Source organism: Zonotrichia albicollis, chromosome 8, assembly GCF_047830755.1.
Source record: "Zonotrichia albicollis isolate bZonAlb1 chromosome 8, bZonAlb1.hap1, whole genome shotgun sequence".
Taxonomy (NCBI): domain Eukaryota; kingdom Metazoa; phylum Chordata; class Aves; order Passeriformes; family Passerellidae; genus Zonotrichia; species Zonotrichia albicollis.
Window position 1 is genome coordinate 35758702 of NC_133826.1, and position 24719 is coordinate 35783420.

The 24719-nt window shown below is 49.3% G+C and overlaps 1 long non-coding RNA gene across 1 annotated transcript; it reads right to left on the reverse strand.

Moving 5' to 3' along the window:
• Nucleotides 1-625: 625 nt before the first annotated feature.
• LOC141729893 (uncharacterized) lies at nucleotides 626-3018 on the reverse strand. Its single transcript, XR_012581455.1, has 2 exons — nucleotides 2365-3018; nucleotides 626-1972 (listed from the first exon to the last, which is right to left on the reverse strand). It is a non-coding gene; the product is annotated as an uncharacterized LOC141729893 (long non-coding RNA).
• Between the last annotated feature and the right edge of the window lie 21701 nt (nucleotides 3019-24719).

The following is a 24719-nucleotide window of genomic DNA, read 5'->3' on the forward strand; positions in this document are numbered from 1 at the left end:
TGCGACATCTCACCCTTCTAAATTGTATAAATTAAAAGAAAAATGCTGATGTGAAATGAACAGGAGATTTCTTCAACTGTAAAATATACAATACTAATAAATCACTAAAACAATCCTACAATCTAAAAAAATGCAAAAAACAATGCAAAGAGAATTCAAGTCCAAGCAGCTGGGTTTCAGGAACAGTCCAAGAGCTGAAGTTGTTTCTCTTGGATATCTGAGAGTCCTTTTCGGTCCTGAAAACAGACTTGCTGCAAAAGTCCCATCAACAGTTATCAAAAACATATTGACAATCTTACAACTATTTCAAACAATTTCAAACAATTTGAACAACTTTAGAATGTCCTTTTCTGGCCCTTCAATGCTTCAGTGCTTCAGAGCTGCTGCCCACTGTTTTCAATCTTTTTTATTTAATTTTTTTTTCTTTTTTTTTTTTTTTTTTTTTTTTTTTGTGATCGAAAAAGAAAAGAGCAGCAGCAAAACAGAGCAGTGCCAGAGAAGGAAAGGCCTTGGGGGCCCTGGCCCATGATGGACCAGGAACCCCAAAACTGGCCCACAAAGGGGGACCAGGACCAGTAGGAGAAACCTCAACCCCCAGTAACACCAAGAGGCCAAATGCTGGCCCTGGCCCAAAAACTTCCTGAGCCCAACGGCCCAGGCCAAACCCATGAGGCAGGCCCTGCATTCCCACAGGCCTGCACCCTGCTGCCAGTACAATGGCAGCACGAGTGGGGACACGCTTCCTTTCCCCAAAACCACTGAGGCATGCCAGCAGCAGGGAAATAGAAGCCTTCCCCAGAGATCCCATCCGGGGTCTGGAGATGTTTGTTTCCCACAGCAAACCAGCTATGGTCTCCTCCATCTGTGCCCTCTTCCCCTGCAATGCATTGGGTTTGTGTCTCATCCGCCCCATGGCATCATCCCCACCCCCTCCGGGCTGGAGATCAGAGGCAGAGCTCTCGGGATGCACCTGCCCCCCGCCTCTAGGGCGCAAGAGAGGCGGCAGAGATGGCAGCCTCCATGGGACAATCCCCGAAAAACCACCCCCGAACCCGCCGAGAATGCTGATCTTAAAAGCAGGGAGACGGGCTGTCCCCCCAGTCAGCTGGCGGGCAGCCCCCGCTCCACGGAAGGGGAGACCAGCCGCCGGGGCCCCTGCTACAGCAACCGGTCCGGGATGGTCCGAGCTCGAACAAGCCGCCGGTTCCAGGGCAGTCTCTGACGCCGACACGGAGGACACAGCCTCTGACAACGGCAGGACTGCTGGGGCAGCCTGTGCAGGCAGCGGGGGGGAAGCCGGAACCGGGGAGGGAATCCCGCTGGATGTAGGAGCGGCCGCGGGTTGTTCCGAGGGTCCCGCAGGTTCGGCGCCATCTCCAGCACCATCCTGAACAGGGACCGTCTCGGCTTGAGGTGGCGAGGAGGCCGATGGAAGCGGCAGAGGGGCCGGAGGGGCCGGAGAGAACAACTCCCCCGCTGAGCCGGAAGCTGGAGACGCGTCGTCGTCGCTTAGCAACTCAGCAGCCACAGGAAGTGCCTCTTCTGCATTCTCAGACGCAGGCGCTGGCAGGGGCGGGGAGGCCTGTGAAGCCGTGGGCGGGACTGCCTGGAGAGGCGGAGACGGGATCGCCTGGAGTGGCGGCCGCGCCGGTGAGGCGGGTCTTGAAGGCGGACGCAGCGCTGGCAGGGGCGGTACCAACGGCACTGGTTCGAGCGGGACCGCCCATTCCCATCCCCCCGGAGAGAGAGAAGGAGGGGGGGGAGAAGGTTCCGTCTGCGCAGGCTCCGGGGAAAGAGTAAAAAAAACTTCTTCGCTCGGCGCAGTTTCGCCCCCCCCCGCCGCGAAGCAGGGGGGGCCGGGCAGCCCCCACTCATCCCCCGCCGGGTCTTCTCCCGCTGAGGACATGGGGCTGGGAAGCCCCCACTCATCCCCCGCCGGGTCTTCTCCCACCGGGGACGGTGGAAACGGAGCCTGTCCATAACAGTTAGAAATCCATTGAAAAATAGCTGCTCTCCGTTTCAAAACCGGGAAGAGCTTTAGAAATGCTGGGTAGACAAAAGGCAAAACACGTTCCTGGCCCCAGACGGACTGGAAAATGGAATCCATGCACTCCCAGACAAAAACATCCAAGGCATACAGGACATCAGCAAAGAACCGAAAAAGCTTTGCCCATCGAAAGAACTCATAGAGATCTGTTGCTGACAGAAAAATCCCATCTTCTCTACACCATTTTTGCCAGAGGGCAATAAGTTTCTCCTCTGAAGGGGAGAACTGAACCTCTTCTTCCAAGGCATGTGTTCGCCATACCAACCGCCACACACTACGAAGGGCTGGGTCATCAGGAAGGGAAAAGACAAAATTACCTTGTGAAAATGTCCAGCTTGCTCTGGCCAGCTCTGCGAACATCTTCCTGAAGGTGTTCCAGAAGAAGGTTCTCTTTGTGGTCAGCCTTGGCTGTGAACTCTGTCCAAATCAGGATCTTCAGTTCTTCAGCTCCTGGCTTGAATCCACTTCTGTGGTCACTTCAAAGCAACCATCACATGCTACACATACAGGATTTTACCCAGTGCAGCAATTTTGCTCCTCTGGTCTTTATCAAATTAATTTTTGCCCTGACACGAGGGGTCACCAGATATTACAGCGACCTTAGACGGTCACTGTGGTGAGAGAAGGACGAGAATCTTGTTTCTTGATCAGAAGGCTGATTTATTGATATAGGATATATAATACATTATAACTATACTAAAAAGAATAAGACGAGAGGTTGCAGAGAGCAGCTATGCCAAGAATAGAATAGCAAGAATGAATAACAAAGGTCTTTGCCCAGGGAATCTGTCCCTGAGCTGCTCCTGTGATTGGCCTTTAATGGTACACAAGGAAGATGAGCCAATCACAGGGACACCTGCTACATTTCACAACAGCTGATAACAATTGTTTACATTCTTCTTCTGGGGCCCTTTGCTTCCCAGAAGAAGGAGAAATCCCAAAGAAAGGATTTCTATGAAGAAATGTCTGCGACAGGGGAATGTTGGGGTTGCCACTGTGGTGCTGTCATAGAGAGGAGAACGCTGTGGGTGCCACCTCTGTGGTGTCACTGACAGGGAAACACTGGGGCTGCAAATGTGAAGGTGTCACAGAGAGGGGAATGTTGGAACTGCCACTGGGGCACTGCCTTAGAGAGTAGAACTTTGGACAGCCACCCCTGTAAGTGTCATAGAGAGGGGAACTTTGGGGCTTCCACTGCTGCGGTGCCACAGAGAAGGGGATATTGGGACTGCCATAGCAGTGGTGTCACTGGGAGAACTTTGGGGCTGCCACTACTGTGGTATCACAGACAGGGGAAGGTTGGGGCAGCCACTGATGTGGAGTCAGAGAGAGAGGGACGTGGGGCTTCCACAGCTGCAGTGTCACAAAGAGGAGAAAGTTGTGGCTTCAACTGCTGTGGTGTCACAGAGAGGGGAACGTTGGGGCTCCTACTACTGTGTTTTCATAGACAGGGAAATGTTGGGTGTGCCACCGATGTGGTGTCAGAGAGATTGGAACATTGGTGCTGCCAGCACTGTTTTCTCATGGAGAGGGGAATATTTGGTCTGTCACTGTGTTGGTGTCATACAGAGGGGAACGCTGGGGGTGCCACCTCTGTGGTGTCACAGAGAGGGGGAAGAGGGGTGGCACAGCTGTGTTGTCACAGAGACAGGAACACAGGGGCTGCAACCACTGTGGTGTCATAGAGAGGAGAATATTGTGGCTCTCACTATTGTGGTGTCACAGAGAAGGGATTTAGGGCAGCCACTGCTGTGGTGTCACAGAGAGTGGAATTTTAGAGCTACCACAGCTATGGTGTCACAGAGAGGGGAAGATTGGAATTGCCACCCTTGTGGTGGGACAGAGAGGGGACCGTTGGAATTGTCAGTGCTGTGGTGTCACATAGAGGGGGACATGGTCCTGCCAGAGCCGTGGTGTCACAGAGTGGGGAACACTGTGGCTGCCACCCCTGTGGTGTCACTGACAGGGCAATGCTCGGTCTTCAACCACTGTAGTATCATAGAGAGGGGAACGTTGATGTTGCCACCACTGTTGTGCCACAGACACGGGAACACTGCCAAACCTCCCCTGGTGCTTTGCCCACTCCAGTGCTGCTCCTCTGTGACACTGCAGGGCCTCCTGGGGACATTGTCACACTGCAGTGTCTCCTGGAGACATTGGAACACTGCAAATCCTCGTGGGAGTATAGGGGCCGTGTGACACTCCAGGGTCTTGTAGAACCCAGAGACTCCTTTGGGGTCCTGGGCCTCCATGGAACCAAGAGGAGACTATGAAACTCTGGGGCTTCATGGAACCATCCATTGTGATACCTCAGGGCCTCATGGTTCCCAGGAATCCTCATGACACTACAGGACAAAATGGAACCAAAGGGACATTGACACTGTGGGTTCTCATGGAATCCAGAGGCCCTTGTGACTCAGTGAGACCAGTTGGAAACAAGGATCCTTTGGAATACCTCAGGGCCTTGTGGTATCCAGTGATCCTTGAGACATCATGGGGCCTCATGGAACCACAGGGACCCAGGAACACTGATGACAGAAGGCCTGGCAATGTCACAATGGCCCCTTGGTTCCACGCAGCCCTGCAGATTCACAAAGGCCTCTTGTTTCATGGTGCCCCACAGTGTCACAGTGCTTTGCTTATTCCATGAAGCCTCATGGTGTCACAATGGTCTCCAGGATTCCAAGAGTCCCCTCAGTGTCACAATGGCTCCCTGGTTCCATGAGGCTGTGAAGTGACTTAATAGTCTTTCCATGGTTCCATGGTTGCATGAGGCCTTGCAATGTCACAGTAGACCTTTGGTTCCATGGGGTCTCACAGTGTCACAATGGCCCCTTGTTTCCTTGACACCCCAAAGTGCCATAGTGGTCTCCACAGTTCCATGAGGCCCCTCAGTGTCACAATGGACCCTTGGTTTGATGGGGCCTCTCAGTGGCACAATGATCCCTACATTCCATGGAGTCCCACAGTGTCACTACTGTCCCCTTGGTTCCATGGGGCCCAGCAATGTCAACGTGGTCTCCATGGTTCCATGAGGTCCCAGAGTGTCACACTGGTCCCTTGGTCTCACAGGGCCCCACAGTGTCACAATGGTCCCTTGGTCTCACAGGGCCCCACAGTGTCACAATGGTCCCTTGGTTCCATGGCCCTGTGCTGCTGCATTCCCCCCTGTCCTTCTCAGGCCGCCCTGCCAGCTGAGAAATGCTCCTTGGGGCTTGGCCTTGGCCAACAGCCCCTGGGCTCAGCTCCTCTGCAGCTCATCTCAAACACTGTCTGCTCCAGGCACTGCTGCTGCCCAACCAGCTCCTGGTTCCTTTAGCAGCAGCCCTGGGAGCCATTTCTGTTCCCTCAGTGGCACAACATCCCTGTTCTCACACTGCCAAAGAAAGCTGCTGATGCCAAGTGTGGCCAGGATGAGCCATTGCTGGGACTGAAGCCCCTCTCTTGGGGCCCTGCAAACAGCGCTCCAAAAGGAGCCCTTGGAGCTCTCCTGGGCCAGCGACTCCCTCTGAGTGGGGCCTCTCCCAGCCGGGAACTCTCCCGTTTGCTGCACTCGGGGATCCTGAACAACGACGGAGCCTGGGCCGATCCCCCCACTCCTCCAGGCTCAACCCTTTGCCCTTTGCTGGGGAGATGCCAAAGAATCAGCAGTGAGCATTGCCTGCCCTCAGGGGAATTGCTCACAGGTGCCTTGCACTGACTCTTGGTGTCTGTGTGTACACAGGAGTACCTGTGCTGGGGAAATGGGGCAGAAATGCTGCTCTCTGAGGGGTCTGAGTGCCTTGGATAGCTGAGCCAGTCAGATATCCAGATATCAGTAAGTAAGGTTAAGGCACAAGGTCTAAGCTAAATTAAATGCTGCTGAGAGTTGTTCTTTTGCTAAATTGCTACATTTTACTTAAGTTATTGGTTAAGTAAAGTATTGTTAAGTGTTATTCCTCTGTTAAATTGCTAAGTCATAGGTTATAAGTTAGGTTAAAAAGTGTTGAATGCTATTGTTTTGATAAACTTTGTTGTTTAACGTATCAGTCACATTTAAGGTGTAAGTCCTGTAAAGTGTGAGGCCTGTTAAGCCTTTGGGGCGTATTTCTTTTATCCTTACCCTCATTTGTGTCACACACACAGGGACATTTCTCGGTTAATTTCTGGTTTGATTGCCTGGCTTCTGTTTGGTTCTGTTGTTGCTTTGTTTCCTTGGTGTGCCTGAAGTGTCCAGTCAGGAGCAGAGTGACTCTTGCCAAGGAACTTTGTGCTGCTCTCCCTTAATATTCAGTCTGGTTTTTGCTGCTCCCTTGCTGGGGATTTTTTCAGCGCTCTCAAGGCCTCGTTGGTAGCAGGGTAAAGGAGCCCTGGCCCGGGCTCTGGCCCTGGGGGACACGGGGACGGTGCCAGGGGGTCCCTGTCCCCCTGTGCCACCCCCAGGGTCCCGGCCCCGCGTCCCCATGTCAGGCTCTGGGGTCGATCTCATGGAACATCCTCTGGGGGAGGCTGCAGGGCTGGGGGCGGGGGGACCCGGGGGGACAGGGGACCCCGCTGTGCACAAGCAGGGTTGGACTGCTCTGGGGGAAGCTGTGAGGGGGGACGGGGCAGAGTGACCTCCCCAGGGACCTCACACAGCCCATGTGATGTCACACAGCCCCTGTGATGTCACAGAGCCCACTCTATGTCACCTTGTTATGTCATATAGCAGTACTGTGAGGTCACAAAAGACTGATGTCACAAAGTCAACCTGTGATGTCACTATCTGTTCTGTGAGGTCACAGCCTGCTCTGTGATGTTACACAGCCACCAGGTGATGTCACAACCCACTCACTGATGCTACAGAGCCACCCTCCATGATGGCAGACTCTGCTCTATGGCCTCAGACCCTACTCTGGGATGTCACAGCCCTCTCAGTGATGTCATAATACCGTCAAGAACTCAGTTCTATTGATACATTGAAGTTTCTTGTACTTTGAATAGATTCCTGTCAGGGACACAACTGAGAAAGTGTCCCCAGGTTCCAGTTAGAGCAGAACACAGGAGGCAGTGATGACAGCTGGGGACAAGCAAGGCCAAGGTGTCTCTGGTGCTGAGCACACCTGGATGTGTTTGAGGAATGCAAAGGGCCAAGGCCTGAGCCCCAGCCCCTGGCCAGGCAGATCCTGTCCCTCCCTCCTTGCTCAGGGCTCTTCCCGGGATGGGCACTGGCATGTGGGGATGTGCAATGGCAAGGGCAGGAGGATGGGGTGGCCCCTGCCAGGCTGCTGAGCAGGGACAAGGAGGCAATGAGGCCCCAGGCCTGCAAGGGTCACTTGTCCCCTCGTGGCCTCAGGCCCAGGGCCAGCAGCCATGGCCAAAGTGCTGCCCAAGGTGGCTCTGGCAGGGCTGTCTTGCAGCTGCTGCCCATCCCTGTGCAGCCCAGGCTGTGCTACGCTGTCCCTGCCCTGCGCCTCTGTCCCTGCAGGCTGTCGGCATCCCCCGGCTGCCCCGCCTGGCTGGGCCCTTCCTTTGCTGACAGCTCTGCCTCCTGCCTGCCTCTGCCTGCCCACACAGAGCCTTGGGCTGCTCCAGGCTCCTGCTGGGGACGTGCTGCACCACAGCCTTGCCCTGGCAGGGAAATTCCTTTCTGCTGCTGCCCAGGCTGGGCCTGCCCAGCTGCCCTTGGTGCCATTATTTCCTTCTCATGCTTATATCCTCTAGGAAGAAAAGCTCCAGCCTCTCTGAAACCACCCATCCATCCCTCCCAGACTATTCCTGTTCTGTCCTCAGTCTCCACACCACTGAGCCCACAGTCCACAGTCTCTACCTGCTGGTTAGGTGATGAGGCCTCCAAACCCCATCTTGGGAGATGTTTGGGTCCTCTCCAAGGTTTGTGAAAATGGAAAAACAGTGGTCAAAGGTATTTTCTCCCAAATCTTGCAGTGGCAGAACAAGGGTCAATATGTCTAAAGTGAATGAGGTGGGATTTACATTTGTTAGAAGGAGGAAATATTTTACAGTGATGAGAGTGGAACAAAACTGAAACTGTTTTTCCAGAGAAGTGGATGTGCCATCCCAGGAATTATCCAAGAGCAGGAGCTTTGTGCAACTTGACATAGGGAAACACTTTCCCTCCCCAAGGATGGAATTCCTGTTGTGTGGGTTCTCTAATGTGCTCACAAGGCTTCTGGCCAGAATGTCAGCTGAGGGCAGCCACTTTGCTGCAGCAATTCAGAGGCATCTCCCTAATAATTTTAATAACCAGATGATAACAACCCACTGAAACTTGAACAGAACTTGTTCACCTTTAAATAGTTTAAGCAATCACTATGGGGAAAAATGTATAGACCAGTACATTTAGAAAATGTTGCATTTCTTCAGTGCGAAAAAAAAAAGCACAATCAGTAGAGCATATATTGTTCATCCACTCAGCTGGCAAACCACAGAATTTCTGCACCAGAGGATGGGCACCATCCCATCCTGTATTTCCTTTTGGCATTCTCTCTCAGAGTGCAGATGAGACAAAACCAAGAAGTTCAACTTGAGTCAATCTTTACCTTCAAAGGAAATTCGGGAACCTTTTGCAGAAGCCAATGCTATGCACGCTGATGAACTCTTTGTAGAGGCCAATGCTTTGCAGGCGTAAGAACTTTGCAGAGGCCAATGCTCAGCAGGTGTAGGAATTCTCTGCACAGACCAATGCTGCGCGAACAATTCCCTTTGCGAATGGCTCAGTGCAGCCGCCTGCAGGAGCCCAGGCTGCGCACACCCAGCCAGGGCCGCGTTCTCGGGCAGCTGAGGCCGCGCCGCTGTCACAGACGCCGCTGCCGCGTTCGCGGTTCCCAGGCACCCGCGGCCCCCGGCAGCCGCCGCCGTTTCCCGGATCCTGCCCCTCCCGGCCCCGCACGCCCCCCCAGGATGCTGCTGGGGCTCGGGGGCTTCGTCTGCCCGGGCTGGGGCTCGGCGTCCCCCGCGGGACAAAGTGAGGGGGGGTCCCCGGGGGTCGTGTCCCCCCGAGAGCGTGTGTGAGTCCCCCATGTCCCCCCCAAGCCGGGATCACCCCCATTTCTCTGCCCAGAGCTCCTGAGCCAGCTCCTGCTGCTCCCCGGGAGGGGCTTTGGGGAGCCTCCCGGGGACCCCCTTGAATGCCCATTCCTGGGCACTGGGACCCCCGCATCTCCTTCCCCAGCTGCAGGACCCCCTGCACCCCCTTGTCCTGCCCCGACACCCCCTGCACCCCCTTTCACGGGTATCCTCCTCTGGCAGACCCTGGATCTCCCGTTTCCATGAGCCCGGGGCCCCCCACCCCCAGGCCAGCCCGGGGCCCCCCACCCCCAGGCCTCCCTTTGCCCGGCGACCGGTGACGTCACTGAAGACCCGGGCGCCATTGGCGGGCAGCAAAGAGCGGCGCCAATGGCGGGGCCGGAGGAGGCTCGGGGGCGGGGCCGCAGCAGAGCAGCGCGATGGCTCCAGCGCTGGGGGTGAGGGCGCTCCTGGGACCCGGGGGGCAGCGAGAGCTGATGGGGACCCCCGGCACCGGGACTCTGTGATCGCCCGTTCTGGAGCACCGAGGGGCCCCTGAACCCCCATTCCTGGGCATGGGATCCCTCCGCACCCCCATTCCCGGGCATGGGCTCCACCCTGCGCCCCCTTATCCGGCACCAACAACCCCCGCACCCCCTTCCCGGCCATCCTCCCTCTCCCAACCCCCAGAGCCCCCTTTTCCTTGGGCCAGAGACCCCCTGACCCCTATTCCTCCCTTTGGGAATGTGGAGCAGCGGGATGGGGGTTCCCCTCCCCGCCTCACCATGCCGTGCTTCCCAGAGCCGGAATCCAGCGGGACTCTCACCCTGGTGCTCCCTGTGTCTGTCCGCGCTGCCATCGGCGTTGTTCTCCTCATCGGATTCGGCTTCTGGAGGCTCCAATCCGCTTCCCCCCAAGCCCTTCCTGGGGGTCACCCTGTTCTTCCCCCCTCCCAAGACTTCTGAGGTTCCCCCATGTCCCACCCAGCCCCCCCAAGCTCCTCCTGGGTCCCCCATAAGCCGCACATGGGGATTCCTGGGAGTTCCCCTGTGTTCCCCTATTCCCAGGACTTTGGGGGACCCCCGACCTGTCCGTTCCCCCGCCAGATTTCTTCCACAGCCCCCCAGCCATGGTGGGGCTGGGGGCTGAGTGCTGGTGCCCCCCAGCCTGCAGCAGATCCAGCGCTGAGGGCAGTTCGGGGGTCCCTTTGCATTTGGGGTCCTCTGGGGGTTGGGGTGACCCCCTGGGCCCCCAGGATCCCCCTGAACACGCTGACGCTGCCTGTGCTCAGTGAGGGGGCTCATTCCCAGCACGGGGTCCCAGCTTTGTCACCGGCATTGCCAAAGTACCCCCAAAACCTCCCGGGAACCCCAAACCCCCTGGAACACCCCAAAATCATCCCTGGGCTCTCCAAAAGCTCCCCAAGACCGCAAAAGCTCATACAGACTCCTCCAAACCCTCCCAGGACATAAAAATTCCCACAGGATATCCCAACATCCCTCCAGATCCCCCTGAGAAGGTTCATACCTAGCACGGGATCCCCATCTCTGTTGCCAGCAGGTATCCCAAAACAGCCTTGGGTTCTCTCAGGCATCGCCTTGTGATAAACGAATCGACCGAATTTAAGAATTGTACAATAATCTTTATTATGCAAGCAAGAATAAGCAAGATTCAGCGCTAGGCGGCCAGGAGTCTCTGCTCCTCTTAGGCGCGCGCCTCCCCCCTTTAAAGTTCGCTTTTTATTGTCCTTTTTTTCCGGATTCCCGGATGACATGGTCTGTTTTCTGCGCGTGCTCCTCCTGTTGCTAGGGGTCTTTTTTCTGCCTTCTGGTGGTCGTGGGATGAAGGCCCCAAGTCTTCCTCTTTGGCCGCTTTCCTTATAAGGCATACCTATAAGTCTAATTTTTTTTTAAGCTCAACATTCTTGCAAGGTTAATAATTGTTACCATATGTGTTTCAGAAAGTCTCCTACATCTATAGGGTGGAAGTTTTGCAGAGCAAGCAATTCTACAAGGTTAGTAATTATTACCAGATGCGGCTGTATCTGGTTACCGGGGGGGGGGTTTGTAACTCAAGCACTTCTTATAAATTTAGCTATTGTTTTTTTTAATTTAAATCATCATCTAGCTATTAATGAACAAATATATTGTTACTTATTACAATCCCCCATTTCTCTTTTTATCAATTTTGTTCATTAAACCTTTTTAGCTCCTTCCTAGCAAGCGCTAACTGATCTATTTCATCAGTTAAGCTCTGTGCATTAATTATACCTGCTAATTTCTTTAGTCTTTTCATCATATTCCAATTCACAACAAATTGAACTGCTGACAAAATAAATGCTAGTACAATCAGAATTAAAAGAACAACAATGGGATGGCACATACTGTTTAAGACACCTGTGGCAGTAGGTGACCATCCGAACAGGGTGTCCCACCACCTATAATTGCTATCTTGCTTCACTCTTTCTACTACCTGGTGTATTTTCTCTACATCATGTTGAACAGTTACTAGGGTCTTCTGTCCGCTTTTCCTGATTTTCTCAAGAATTTTTATCAGATCCTGGTGAAACAATAGTTGTCTCACTAGGGTGAAGTTCATCCCAATCGGGGTGGGCATTAACTTGTGAATCAGCGTGTAGTTGGATTGTAATAGGCGGTGAGAGGTAACTGTAGCTTCATAAGTGGTGTCACACCCTGTAATCTTGGTGAAGTTACAAGCACAGAAGTTTGAGTCATTCTTTGTATCTACCATAACATTATCTACTAGCACAAAATCACAGAGAGTTCTAAAACATGTGCACCCATTGCCTATGTATATAAGAACTGTTTTAGAAACCTCGTTAGGGCGAATCTCAAAATGGCAAATGTTTTGCTCTGTGTCCAAACAGATATCTTGAGCTATAATTACATCGCCCTCGCAGATGAATCCCAACTGTTCTCGTACAATACAAGATTCCAAGTCAACAGTTTGCCATTTGTCACCAAGCTGACGGGCCCATCCTCTATGTTCTGTAGGATAGAGGACAGCTTCGTCATGGTTTATTCCTAATGCAATGACAGGAAAAACTAGATGTACAGAGGCATTTTGTATGGTCAAGACAAAGGCAGTGACTGTATTAGAAATAGGGTTATAGGTAAAATTCACCAGTTTCCACCAGGATTGGAATTCCCTTTCAAACTCAGTGGCATTATCCCAAATTATTTTCCGAATTTCTGTGGGGAAAGTGCCTTCCTCGCCCTCTCTTATAATTGCAGCAGAGACTGACTGCATCCATAATTGTGCCTGGATACAGCTGAGGGCTAAGGAGACATTATTTTGTGTGGCACCAAGTGCATCAATCACCAATTTGTGATCATTCACATTTACTCTTTCCCAATTTGGCAAAATGTTTGACAGCGTCCACTGGTGTCTCCCCAAGGCCAGTAGAGATGACCTCAGTGGTTGCTGTAATTTGGACAGATCTCTGGCCGTAGCAGCCAGTTTGTTCATTAGTACCTCCGAATCGATGCTATTCAGAATTCCCAGTCCTGTGCCTAGAACACCAGTCACATCTCTAAGTTTCCTTGTTTTAAAAGAGCTGCGTTTCCTGAGCCAAGTAGTCCAGCCTTCAAAGGATGTTTGCAAAAACGGAGAACAAGCTGGCTGGATTTCTGAAACATTGGTCTGCATCAGCAGTTCGACCTGTTTTAGAGACCATGCTGGATTAAATAATATTTGTTGTTGACCAGTTTTTTTGATTATATAAGGTCCTATTTTGAAAATTTTTGGTGTGAGTGTGACCAGTGGTGTAGGTGAATCAGTGATAATGTGAGGTTTAGTAGTGGTAGATTGTGTTTTAATATTTATTGTGAATTTAAAGGAAAGGCCTTGTGTATCTTTTGTCCAGAGACAGACTACCTCTGCCGTGTGAGTTAATGTGAAGTTTTGCCAGCAGTCTCATGCTGGGTATTCTCAATTTATTTGTTTATCCTCCTGACCCATGGAAACACTGATTGAGATTGTGTTAGTATAGTCTGATCCATTAACCACTCGACATCCAATATTAATTTGTTCTCCCACTACTCCTTGAAGCTCCCAACTTTTCTGCCTCTTCCATTCGTGTTTGGCATACGGCAGACCGTCATGCAGAACTAAAGTTTGTAAACTCAAACCTGTGGTATTTCCCATAGATCCGGTAAATTGCAAAAAGGCCTGAGACCAGTCAGTGATCAGGGTCCGTTTGACTAGGATCTTGTTCCCTTTATAAGGCTGATGGGGGTTTCCCCAGGCAGTCGGGAAGCTCAGGATTATAATGATAAAAATAGCTCGCCAAGCAGGGCAGGGTCCTAGCAACAAATTTTGTTCACCTCTTATAACCATATCTCTTTTACCTGGAGCATTCCTGTGCTCCATTCCTGTTCCTGTGGCCCGTTGCTCTCCCCCACTCCTCCTTACCTCTCTGCCTCGCCTGCCAGCCCGGGTGCATCGGTCTGCAGGGATCATTATCTTCTCGGCAGCAGGGGTAGTCTTCAGGGGGTGCATTATTTGGGCTATTTCTTTCGTTCCTGCCCCCACTCCTAAGGGCAGGCTGCCAGGCCTCCAGGCAAAGGATGTCTCTTATTTTATGGCAGATTCTCTGCCGTTCCTAGCGAGCTTTATAGGGCCTGAGTCCCACTGTCTGGGTTTTTCCTCCGAGCCTTACGGGCTCGTTTCTTATATATTCGGAAGTAGCGGTGTACAGTACTATCCCAATTTCGGGGCTCAACTTGCCACTCTATGGGAACATGAATCTTTTTCCCTACACATACCTGGTCTAATATCACACTCTGATTTTGGCAGATGATCCTATATGATTGGTTATGTATTGCCCAGGCCAGGGCCCAATGTCTCCTCTGCTCTATATTTTCAATTAATGTTATTGCCTCCCTATAAGGGATTTCTCTTTGTCCTGGGGCTGTTGCAATTTTGCTTAGAGCCGTGTAAGGGTTTTCCCTCCTCCAACCCCAATCACAAGTATGACACCAGATACCCCCACCTAATTGTGATTGGAAAACCCACCATTTGAGCCTACATCCTCCGCAAAATATTTTTATTCATGCCCTACAGATGGGATCACCACATTTAATGCACCCAGGTCTGTTAGACTGTGGCCGCCTTATCTCAGCGAGGACCTCAGCCACTGATATCAGATCATCCCATGTGTGCCAAATAAGAGGACACTTCAGTTCCTTTTCCACCCTTTGAATATTGTCTCTGACCAGTAGCTGCAGTCGGTGTTTCTCCCTCTTAGTCATTCATATTACCAGTTGTTATGCGTTCTTATGTTTCCCGAAGAGTCAGTCGTAGATCTCCAGGGCGACTGGTCACCTCCCAAGGGGTGTCTGCAGTGATGGGTCCTTTCACTCGACTGGCATGTGTCCAGCCTTTTTCAGCAGTTCGGACGGCTGTCTCTGTGGTAAACAGAACAACATAGGGACCTTCCCATTGGGGTGTTAGGGATGTCTCTTTCCAAGTTTTAATTAGGACTCTATCTCCAGGTTTAAGCTTATGCATTGCTATATCCAAAGGGGGTCTTTGTACCAATAGCCCTTTTTGTTTTAATTCCTCCCTTCGTTTCATTAGCTGTTGTGTGTAACTCTGAATTTGACTATCTTGGATACAGGGGTGGTTCCCTGGTAGCTCTAAGTCATAAGGCATTCCATAAAGCATTTCAAAGGGAGAAATTCCCACATCCGTCCTAGGTTGGGTTCTAATGTTTAGCAGTGCCAGGGGTAAACATCTGACCCACGACATTTTAGTTTCCACCATAAGTTTAGTGAGTTGCTTCTTGATTTCTCCATTTGCCCTTTCTACCCTCCCTGAGCTTTGAGGGTGCCAAGGGGTGTGATATTTCCATTTAGTACCTAAGGCCATGGTTACCTCCTTTAGTACTTTATTTGCGAAATGGGGGTCTCTATCAGAGTCTAATATTTCTACTAATCCATACCAAGGGATTATTTCTTCCAGTAAGGTTTTAATCACTACGTTTGCAGTAGCCCATGATGTAGGATATGCTTCTACGAAGTGGGTTAGATGATCTACCAGTACCAATAAGTACTTGTACTTCCCTACTTCCGGTAGCTCGGTGAAATCTACTTGTACATGTGAAAAAGGTCGGTGTGCTAATTCCCTTCCTCCTGGAATCCTTTCTCGAGCTTGATGCCTATTAACCCTCTGGCATGTTATACATCCCCTAACTACTTGCTTTGCTATATCATAAATTCCTATACACATATACTTAATAGTAAACTGATCTACTAAGGCTTGGGTTCCCCAGTGAGTCTTTTCATGTAACTGCTGCACTATCCTCTGACCTACAGATTTTGGCAGCACTTCCCTATCATCTGGTAATTTTCGAATACCCTCATTCTCTGTTATTCCCATTCTGTCTAATTTTTCCTTTTCCTGGGCTGTGAAGCTCAGGACACAAACTCTTTCACCATCTCGCATTCTTCTTGTTCCCTGCTCCTGGAATTTTCTGAGGGCAGCTTTCTTTGCTTCTCTATCTGCTATATTGTTTCCTCTGATCAGATGAGAGGGACCCTTTTGATGTCCTTTAACATGTACTATTGCTATTCTCTTTGGGCCTCTTAACGCTTGTAATACCTGAGTGATTAGTTCCCGATGTATTAATTCTTTTCCTTGGGAATTTATTAACCCTCTTTCTTCCCAAATTTTTCCAAAAGTATGTATCACTCCAAAGGCATACTTTGAGTCCATATAGATGATCCCATCCTTAGCTTCCAAGAATTTCAGAGCCCGCAATACCGCATAAAGCTCACAGGCCTGGGCTGACCAACTAGGACTCAGAGGGCCGGATTCTATTATTTCTAAATTTTCACCTCCCACAATGGCATATCCCGAGATTCGCTTTCCCTCAACAACCCTAGAGGAACCATCCACAAATAACTTTTCTCCCTCTTCCAGCTCCTCTTCTTCGAGATCCGGTCTAATTTTTGTTTGTTTCTCTATGCTATGTAAGCAATCATGAGTTAAATTCTCCTGTGGATCCCCAAACAGGAATTCAGCAGGGTTTTGCAGAGAGGTAGTTTCAAGTATCAACCAAGGGGATGACAGTAAAATGCCCTCGTATTTCAAAAGTCTGGAGTCTGTTATCCATTTTTCTGCCTTTTGTTGCAATACTGCCCGTATATTATGGGGAGTAAAAACTTTCAGTTCTCCTCCATAGGTAATTTTGAGAGCTTCCTCCACTAAAAGGGCTGTGGCTACTATAATCTGCAAGCATGTTGGCCACCCCCTACTTACTGGATCCAGTAATTTAGAAATGTATGCCACTGGTTTTCGACTGCTGGCCCAGTCCTGAGCCAATACCCCAAATGCTACTCCTGCCTCAGTATTAACGAACAAATAAAAAGGTCTCCTAACATCAGGGAGGCTTAGCACCGGGGCATTAGTCAATTCCTCTTTTAGTTGTTCTAATGATTCATCATCCTTTTCAGTCCATTTAATCAAACCATCAGTAGTTAGTTTTTCATACAAGAATTTTACTTTGCCACTAAAATTTTCAATCCATTGTCTGCAGTATCCTATGAGACCCAATAGCTGTCTGATTTGTCTCTTATTTCTTGGGGGGGGGAGGGAGAGGATTCCCTTAACCCTCTCTGGATCTAGTGTTTTAGTTCCTTTACTGAGTCGGTGTCCCAGGTACTTCACTTCTTCTTCTACGAATTGCAATTTAGTTTTGGACACCTTCAGCCCCTGAATGCTCAAAAAGTTTAAAAGCTTAATGCTTTCTTCCCTAACTGCTTCCTCACTCTTTCCAGCTATTAACAGATCATCTACATATTGAACAAAGGTTATTCCCGGGTTTGGGGTATAGGTTTTCATTATCTGTTCTAATGCATGCCTAAATAAATTCGGGGACTCAGTATATCCCTGTGGGAGCACGGTCCACCTTAGTTGTTGCTTTCGGTGGGTATCGGGATCTTCCCATTCAAATGCAAACTAGTCCCTACATTCTTCCTTCAAGGGGCATGCCCAAAAGGCGTCTTTTAAATCTATAACACTATACCATTGGTCATCAGGTTTCAATTGACTGAGCAATGTATGGGGATTTGCTACTACAGGGAACCGGGCAATAGTTCTCTTATTTATTTCCCTTAAATCATGTATTAGTCGGTATTTCCCATCTGGTTTTTTTTACAGGTAAGATGGGGGTGTTGAAGGGAGACATACAAAGTTCCAGGAGCCCTTGTTGTATTAACCGTTCTATTTCTGGTTTTAGTCCCCTTCGCCCATCGTCTGACATGGGATATTGTTTTATCCTCACCGGGATTTCCGGGTTTTGGATAATAACTGTGAAAGGCTCTATATTCAGTCTCCCTGCTGTGTCAGGGGTATACCAAACCTCCGGGTTTATCTTCTCCTCGTCAGTGGCCCGTAGGGGGCACAGTCGGACTTTCAACTGTTCTTCTTCAATATTTATATTTATTCCTAATTCCACCATTAAATCCCTACCTAATAAATTGTAATCGGCTTCAGGAACTAGTAGCAAGGATCCTATCCCTACTTTTTTCTCTGATTCTATTAAGACATCTTTAATTACAGGAACCTTGAAAGGTTCCCCTTTTGCCCCAATAACTTGTACTGTTAAAGGCGAAATCTTACATCCGGGGAGCAAAGACTGAACTGTTGATCTCTCGGCCCCCGTGTCTACAAGGAAGGTTATGGGGGTTTGCTGGGGACCCACTTTAAGTTTTACCAAGGGCTCTGATGACATTTTAGTCCCCAATAAATAGAGCCCTTGACCCCCCTAATCCTCTTTAAACATTTTCTCATCCCTAAGCCTCTTTTGACATTCCCTCTTCATGTGTCCTTTACCACCACAGTAGTAGCACACCGTCCCTTCTCTCCCCCCAGCTGGGGGCCCTCCTAAATCCCGGGGACCCCTTCTCATGTCATTTCTTTCCCGTGGTGGAGAGTTGTTTCACTGCCCCTCCCTTACTGCTGCCACCATCATCCGAACTTGCCCTTTATGTGCTTCTTCCTCCCGTCTAACATATACTTTCTGAGCCTCCCTAAGCAATTCATCAAGTCCTCTGTCCTGCCAATCCTCTAACTTTTCTAATTTCTTTCGAACATCTTCCCACGATTTAGCTACAGACTCTGTTTTCAGGAGTGCTTGCCCCATAGGTGTCTCTGGATCCACTCCTGAGTATAACTGAAAACTCTTTCTTAATCTTTCCAGCCATTCGGTGGGGGTCTCATCCTTTCCTTGGCACTCTCTGAATGCCTTGCTTATATTTTGTCCCCGGGGCACAGCCTCTCCTATGCCCTGGATTATAATGGTTCTTAAGTCCTGCATATGACCACGATGGTTGGGGTCCTGATTATTCCAATTAGGATTTTGCAAGGGCCATTTGACATCAGCCGCAGGACCTTGAACATGCTGGGCATCCCAAATTCTCATTCCTGCCCTTCTAATCATCCCTCTCTCCTCTGTTGTAAAAAGTATGCCTAGAATGGACTGTATCTCTACCCAAATATATATATTTGGTCCCAGGAACTGATCCACCCTTTCTGCTACTCCTATAGGGTCTTCTAATAATTTTCCCATCTCTTTCTTAAACTCACGGACATCTCCTGAGTTTAAGGGGACAGTGACAAACCCCATCCCAGCCTGAGGTCCTCCTAATGCTATTTCCCTAAGAAGGAACAACCCACTGTTCTCTCCTTCCTCAATTACTGTTTTCATTTGGCTCTGAGTACGTCTCCTGTAATCCGAGGAGTCTGTGACCTGCTGTTTGTCAGGGGCTGATGCCGGAGGAATGTTTGGAAGGGATACAGGGGGGGCTGGGGCTGGTGGTGGTACATATGGGGGAGGATAAATAGAAATCTCTTCCTCCACTCAGGAGTTTTTCTTTCTTTCTTCCTCCCCTTGGCTTCCCTTAAGGGGGAGCAATCTAGTTATTTGCTCATTACTTCCTACCAACCACAATTTAGCATAAGCATTCTCCTCCAGGTTTTCTGGCTCTTTGGAATTCACATAGATATTCAAGGCTTGGCAGACCCAGTCCTCAGAAGATCCTAAAACGGGCCAGTAAGTATTTCCTGAATCCAGTTTCTTACCCCCCCATACTACCATGCAATATTTTATCATTTTTGCTTTATCTTTCCCTTTTCTAGAGGGAAAATCATCCCAATACTTAATCATTAATCCTAACGGACTATCCTTAGGTATTGGGGGTAACCGGGGGCCCTCCCCCATGGGGTCAGAAGGCTTGCTTTCCTTCTGCCCCATCTTCCAAGGCACCTCCACGCACACACACACACACACACACACACACCCCTCGGTCGTGGCTCGCTCCCTCGCAGGTTATGAGACACGCACTACTGGAGGGTCCCTCTTGCCTCGTCCTCAGTTGGACGTCTCATTCACTGTGCCCTGGGATTCCAACCCCAACCGAGCGGTTCACCCATATACTCATGCGTCTTGCGTCTTCGCTCGGATCTTCGTGCACAAAGTTTACAGGGTTACCGGTGTTTCCTTGCTTATTCTCGAATTTAGGTTCGTCGGTCCAGAGGGGGGGTCGGTTGAGAAGATCAGGGCCACCAAAGGGGTGGGGGCGCCCCCCCGAATTCTCAAACCAACCCTGTCTCAGGATCCGAGTCACAGCACCAAATTGTGATAAACGAATCGACCGAATTTAAGAATTGTACAATAATCTTTATTATTATGCAAGCAAGAATAAGCAAGATTCAGCGCTGGGCGACCAGGAGACTTGCTCCCTTAGGCGCACCTTCCCTCTTTCAGGTTCGCTTTTTATATTGTCCTTTTTTTCCGAATTCTTGGGTGACGTGGTCTGTTTTCTGCACGTGCTCCTCCTGTTGCTAGGGGTCTTTTTTCTGCCTTCTGGTGGTCGTGGGATGAAGGCCCCAAGTCTTCCTCTTTGGCCGCTTTCCTTATAAGGCATACCTATAAGTCTTTTTTTCAAAGCACAGCATTCTTGCAAGGTTAATAATTGTTACCATATGTGTTTCAGAAAGTCTCCTATATCTATAGGGTAGAATTTCTGCAGAGCAAGCAATTCTACAAGGTTAGTAATTATTTCCAGATGTGCCTGAATCTGGTTACAAAGGGGGGGGTTTGTAGACTAAGCACTACTTAAACGTTTCCCATACAGCCCTATAGATATTCTACAAAATCTATTTAGCTATTGTTTTAATTTAAATCATCATCTAGCTATTAATGAACAAATACATTGTTACTTATTACATGTAGGAACTCCCAAACTTGATCCAGTTTGTTTGGGTAATAAGAAAATTGGTTTTATCACTCTAGCATTGCAGTTGCCAGATGAGGTCAAACGTAGGGGTTTAGAGCTCCCCTGAAATGTGTTCCAAAAGGGGTTTATCTCTTTTCCAGTACACTCATATAAATACTTGTAACAAACAATTTTTCTTACCATTTTCAGCATTTCTTTTCTTTTTACTTGATCTGCTGAGCTTGTTTCAGCAGCATCACATTCAAAGCAAAACCAGGCTTCCTCTATAGGGCACTCTCCTAGGAGTGGCTGCCTAAAAGTGGCAGTATTGTGTGCTATCCAATACACTCTCTTATTTTTCTGATAAAGAACCAATTGGGAGGGGTTAACACAATCAGGGTTAGAACTGATGTGGACTCTCGACAAGGAGCTCACTTCCTCCTCATAGAGGGGTTGGTAGCATTCACTGCACAGCTCATCTGGGCTCTCCTGAGCACCACCAGCAATTAGAGCCAGCATTACTACCCTTCCCAAGAGTCCGGTATGGGTCATCTTGCACAGCCTGCCCACCCGGCCTTGCCTCTTGGGGAATTTTACTGAGGAGAAGCTTCCAAGCTCTTTAGAGCCCCTTCTACCCGCTTCTCTGGTTAAACCTCTCTTGGTCTGTTCCCTACCAATTTTAGTTTCCCCCAGGGGAGTGTTCTGTAGAGGATTAACCTGGAGTCTTTAGAATTAAATTAGGGAACTTAACCAGAAGTTACTTATTTACAGCCTTAAACTTTTTACCAACATAGTTTACACAGAACAGTTTTGAAGCATTTTAAGCAATGTTAGAACTCTGATACTAATTTTTCCCATACAGTTCAGTCTTTTTGACTCTTCCTCCTAAGAGTCAACTTTAAATCACAGTATACTCAGGTGAATTAACTTGTGATGTGGATGAATCCTTATCCAGTGCCCGGAGGTGAGTGGTGTGGACTCTGGCCCAATGCCAGAAGGAAAAACTGGGAGTCTGGCCCAATGCCAGAAGGAGAAAGGGGTGGAGTCTGGTCCAATGCCAGAGGGAGAATGGGGTGCAGTCCGGTCCAATGCCAGAATGCCAGAGGGAAAAAACCTGATGTTGAATCCTGGTCCAATGCCAGGGGTTGAGAGTGATGTGACTCCAACTTTTTCTTTTGGTCTTCACAGTCGAATTAGTAATGAAGAGTACCTGAAATGGGCTTTCAAACACAGGCATTAATGGTCTGCTATTTAATGATTTTATCAAAACTCAGCTTCTCTGTTTAATGTTTTCAGTAATTTCTCTTTTTCCATAGCTTGTATGTTTCTCTCATCAACTTCTACATACTCTGTATTTTGCAAGGAGTTGTATTTCTCAGCTAACTTAACTCCCAAAGTACTCTTATTCCCCTATTTTTCTGTGTATTTAATTCACTGGTTTTCCGTTCTATTTTTCAAGATCTTATTTATTTATCTGTCGCTTCTGTTTCTTTCTTTCACTTACAGCTTAAATACTTCTTTCAACCCCTTACACTTAATTTTTTTTTTCTTTACATTATTCTTCTACGCAATACACTTCCCTCTAAGGAGATGTGGTAAAACTTGTAGTGCACAAGCTACATTACCTCTATTCTAATTGTTTTACATTTATTCTCTTTTTCCTATTCACTTTTACACATTCCTTCACACCCTCAAGACACAAACTGGATCATTATTCCCAGATAATCACGGGTCCCTGTAGCCCTCCCTCACCCTGGGGTTGGCCCACAGGTCTCATTATCTCTGGGCCTCTTGGAAGGGCCCTGACTCTGGTTGCCTCTGGTGCACATTCACCTGTGAGGCTGTCTGCGTGTCACTAACACTCTTACAGCTACAGCTCCCTCACCCATCTGGGGAGCACTAGTCTGGTTTGCAGGTCACACACACACACACTTTGGTCACAGCCCCCACCCGCCCGGGGGACACAAGCCTGGTTTGCAGGTCACACACACACTTCCACTGCCCCCTTCCCACCTACCCGGGAAGTTGAGGCTGACTTTGCTTGTGACTCACTCTCACACACACAACAAGACAACAATAAGGTACCTTTTACTTTCACACCACTTATTAAAAGTTAAGTATTACTGGCCAGTTTTGGTGCTATTGGATATCCTTTCTACCTAGCTGTTTTTTTGTCTAACTTCAGATGTTACTTTGTTGAGACAGGACTTATCTGCTCCTGTATCAACCAAAAATTCTAATTCTTCATTTAGGGGTCCCACCTCAAAGTTTACCAAGGGCTCTTCTAGATGTTGCATCCGGTCCCCCAAAGTGTAAAGCCCCTGACCCTCTAATCATCACTTCTAAGGATCTTTTCTAAATTATCTTTTTCCCTGGCTATTGCCGCATCGAGACTGGGCTTTCTACAAAACCTCCTGGTGTGTCCTGCCTTTCCACAGTAATAGCAATGTCGTTCTCTCAGAGGCATTTGAGGTGTCTCCATCCCTCTTGCACCTGACAGTACAAGAGGCCTATCCTTGCCACCTCCTGGTGGTGGACCCGCCCACCCTGCACTTTCTCTAGCTACAGCAACCATGATCTTAGACTTGGCCTTTGCTTTTTCTTCCTCCCTCCTTAAATACACCTTCAATGCCTCTCTTAATAACTCATTAATGTCTGTCTCTTGCCAATCTTCCATCTTTTCCAGTTTTCTCCTTATATCAGGCCAAGATTTGGTAACAAATTGGACTTTTAGTAGCATTTTACCTTCTAGGGTGTCTGGGTCTATTCTAGAGTACAACTGGAAGTTCTGCTTTAGGCAGTTAAGCCAGGCAGCAGGAGCTTCATCTTTCTCCTGTGTACCCTCAAATGCCAATTGGGTCTTAGTTCCTTTGGGAACTTGTGGAGAGTTTTATTAATAGTTGGTTAGCTGAGAAAGGCCATGCTGACATAATGCCGCTGGTTAAGCTAAGAGAGGGAAATCAGCAGTCAGCAAGCTGAAAGAAGATGTCAGCAACTAGCAATCAGTGGACTTGCTGCAACATGAGGAGAGGGAGTAGAGATTAGTCCTGAATATCTCCTAAGAATATGTAGAAAGTATCAAAAGTAGGACCATAGGAATGTAAAAGTAGGTGTAGCTGCTGATATGTAACTAACCAATCCTGAGCTCAACTTTTGCAATATGCATGAAGTTCATTACGAACTGTATTTAACCCGCCGTACTGATCAATAAAATTGGGCCTGTGATGATCAACTGATGTCCTGGTCTCCTTCCTTCGACAAATGGTGGAGAATGCGGGCAACAACGCTGTGAGCACCACTGCGGGCAACGATGCGGCAACGTTGAACCTCTGTCCTTTTTTCTCGGATTACAAAGAAAAAGGGAACTCGCCACGGTCAAGGAAGTTGGGTGAGAGTCTTCGCAGCCGAGATGGTGCCGGATTATTTATAAAGCACCCTTAGGGATCACAACGGTGACCCAAGTCTCTACGTGCCGCAGGAGCCTGGAAGGGCTGCAGCAAGTGCGCACTGATTAATAGGTATGGATAGGCAAGCGGCATATGACCTTTCCTCCTCATATTTAGAAAGGCGAGGGGTAAAAGAGATAGCTTTAAAAAAGGAATTACCGGGGTTATTAGCTTACGGCCATTCTATAGGTATATTTAGTAACCCGCACACAGTTCATGAGCTATCAGAGTGGAAAAAGTTTGGGGAAATATTAATGGATACAATGTTAGACGGTGATAAAGCAGCTAAAAAATTTGGGAAATTATGGCGGGTAGTGTATAATACGTTACTCCAGCAGGTCTCTGAGAGAAAGGCAGCAGAAAGGGCGACAGAAGCTCATAAGAGGAATATAGGATATGGTCGTGAGGATGATCCTTTAGCACCTTCTGTAACTAAAATACTTATGCCTAAAAATCCCCAGCATAGTGGTGTTGAGGATGTGCCTATAGATATTGCGGAACCGTCTGCACCTCCCTTGTCTGAGGGGGAAGGTGAGTCAGATGGGGGAGGTAAGAGCAAACCAGCTTTGCCTCCACAGCCAGCTTTAGGCGAGTCGGATGGTGGGGGTGGGAGCAAGCCAGCTTCGCCTCCGCCTCCAGCTTTGCCTCCGCCACTACCCCCGGGCAGGCCAGCTCCGGTTACAGCTCCGGCGGGGGGGGGGGGGATCCCTTCCCCCATGCGCGCCGGCTCTGCCTGAGCAAGCTCCGGCCGGAGCCCTTCCCCCGCGCGATCCGGCTCCGGCTTCACTGACAGCTCCAGCGGGGGGGGCGCTTCCCCCGCGCGAACCAGCCTCTGCTTTACCGCTTCCCCCATGTGAAAACTCGGTGCCTGCACTAAAATGCCAGCAGCATAGCACCTCCAAAGAGCCAGCTCCCATCCCAGAGGCACACCGTGATCTATGGGGGGAAATGGCTAAACAAAGGAGGGAGGCTTGGTCTGCTATGGCAAAAGAGGCAATG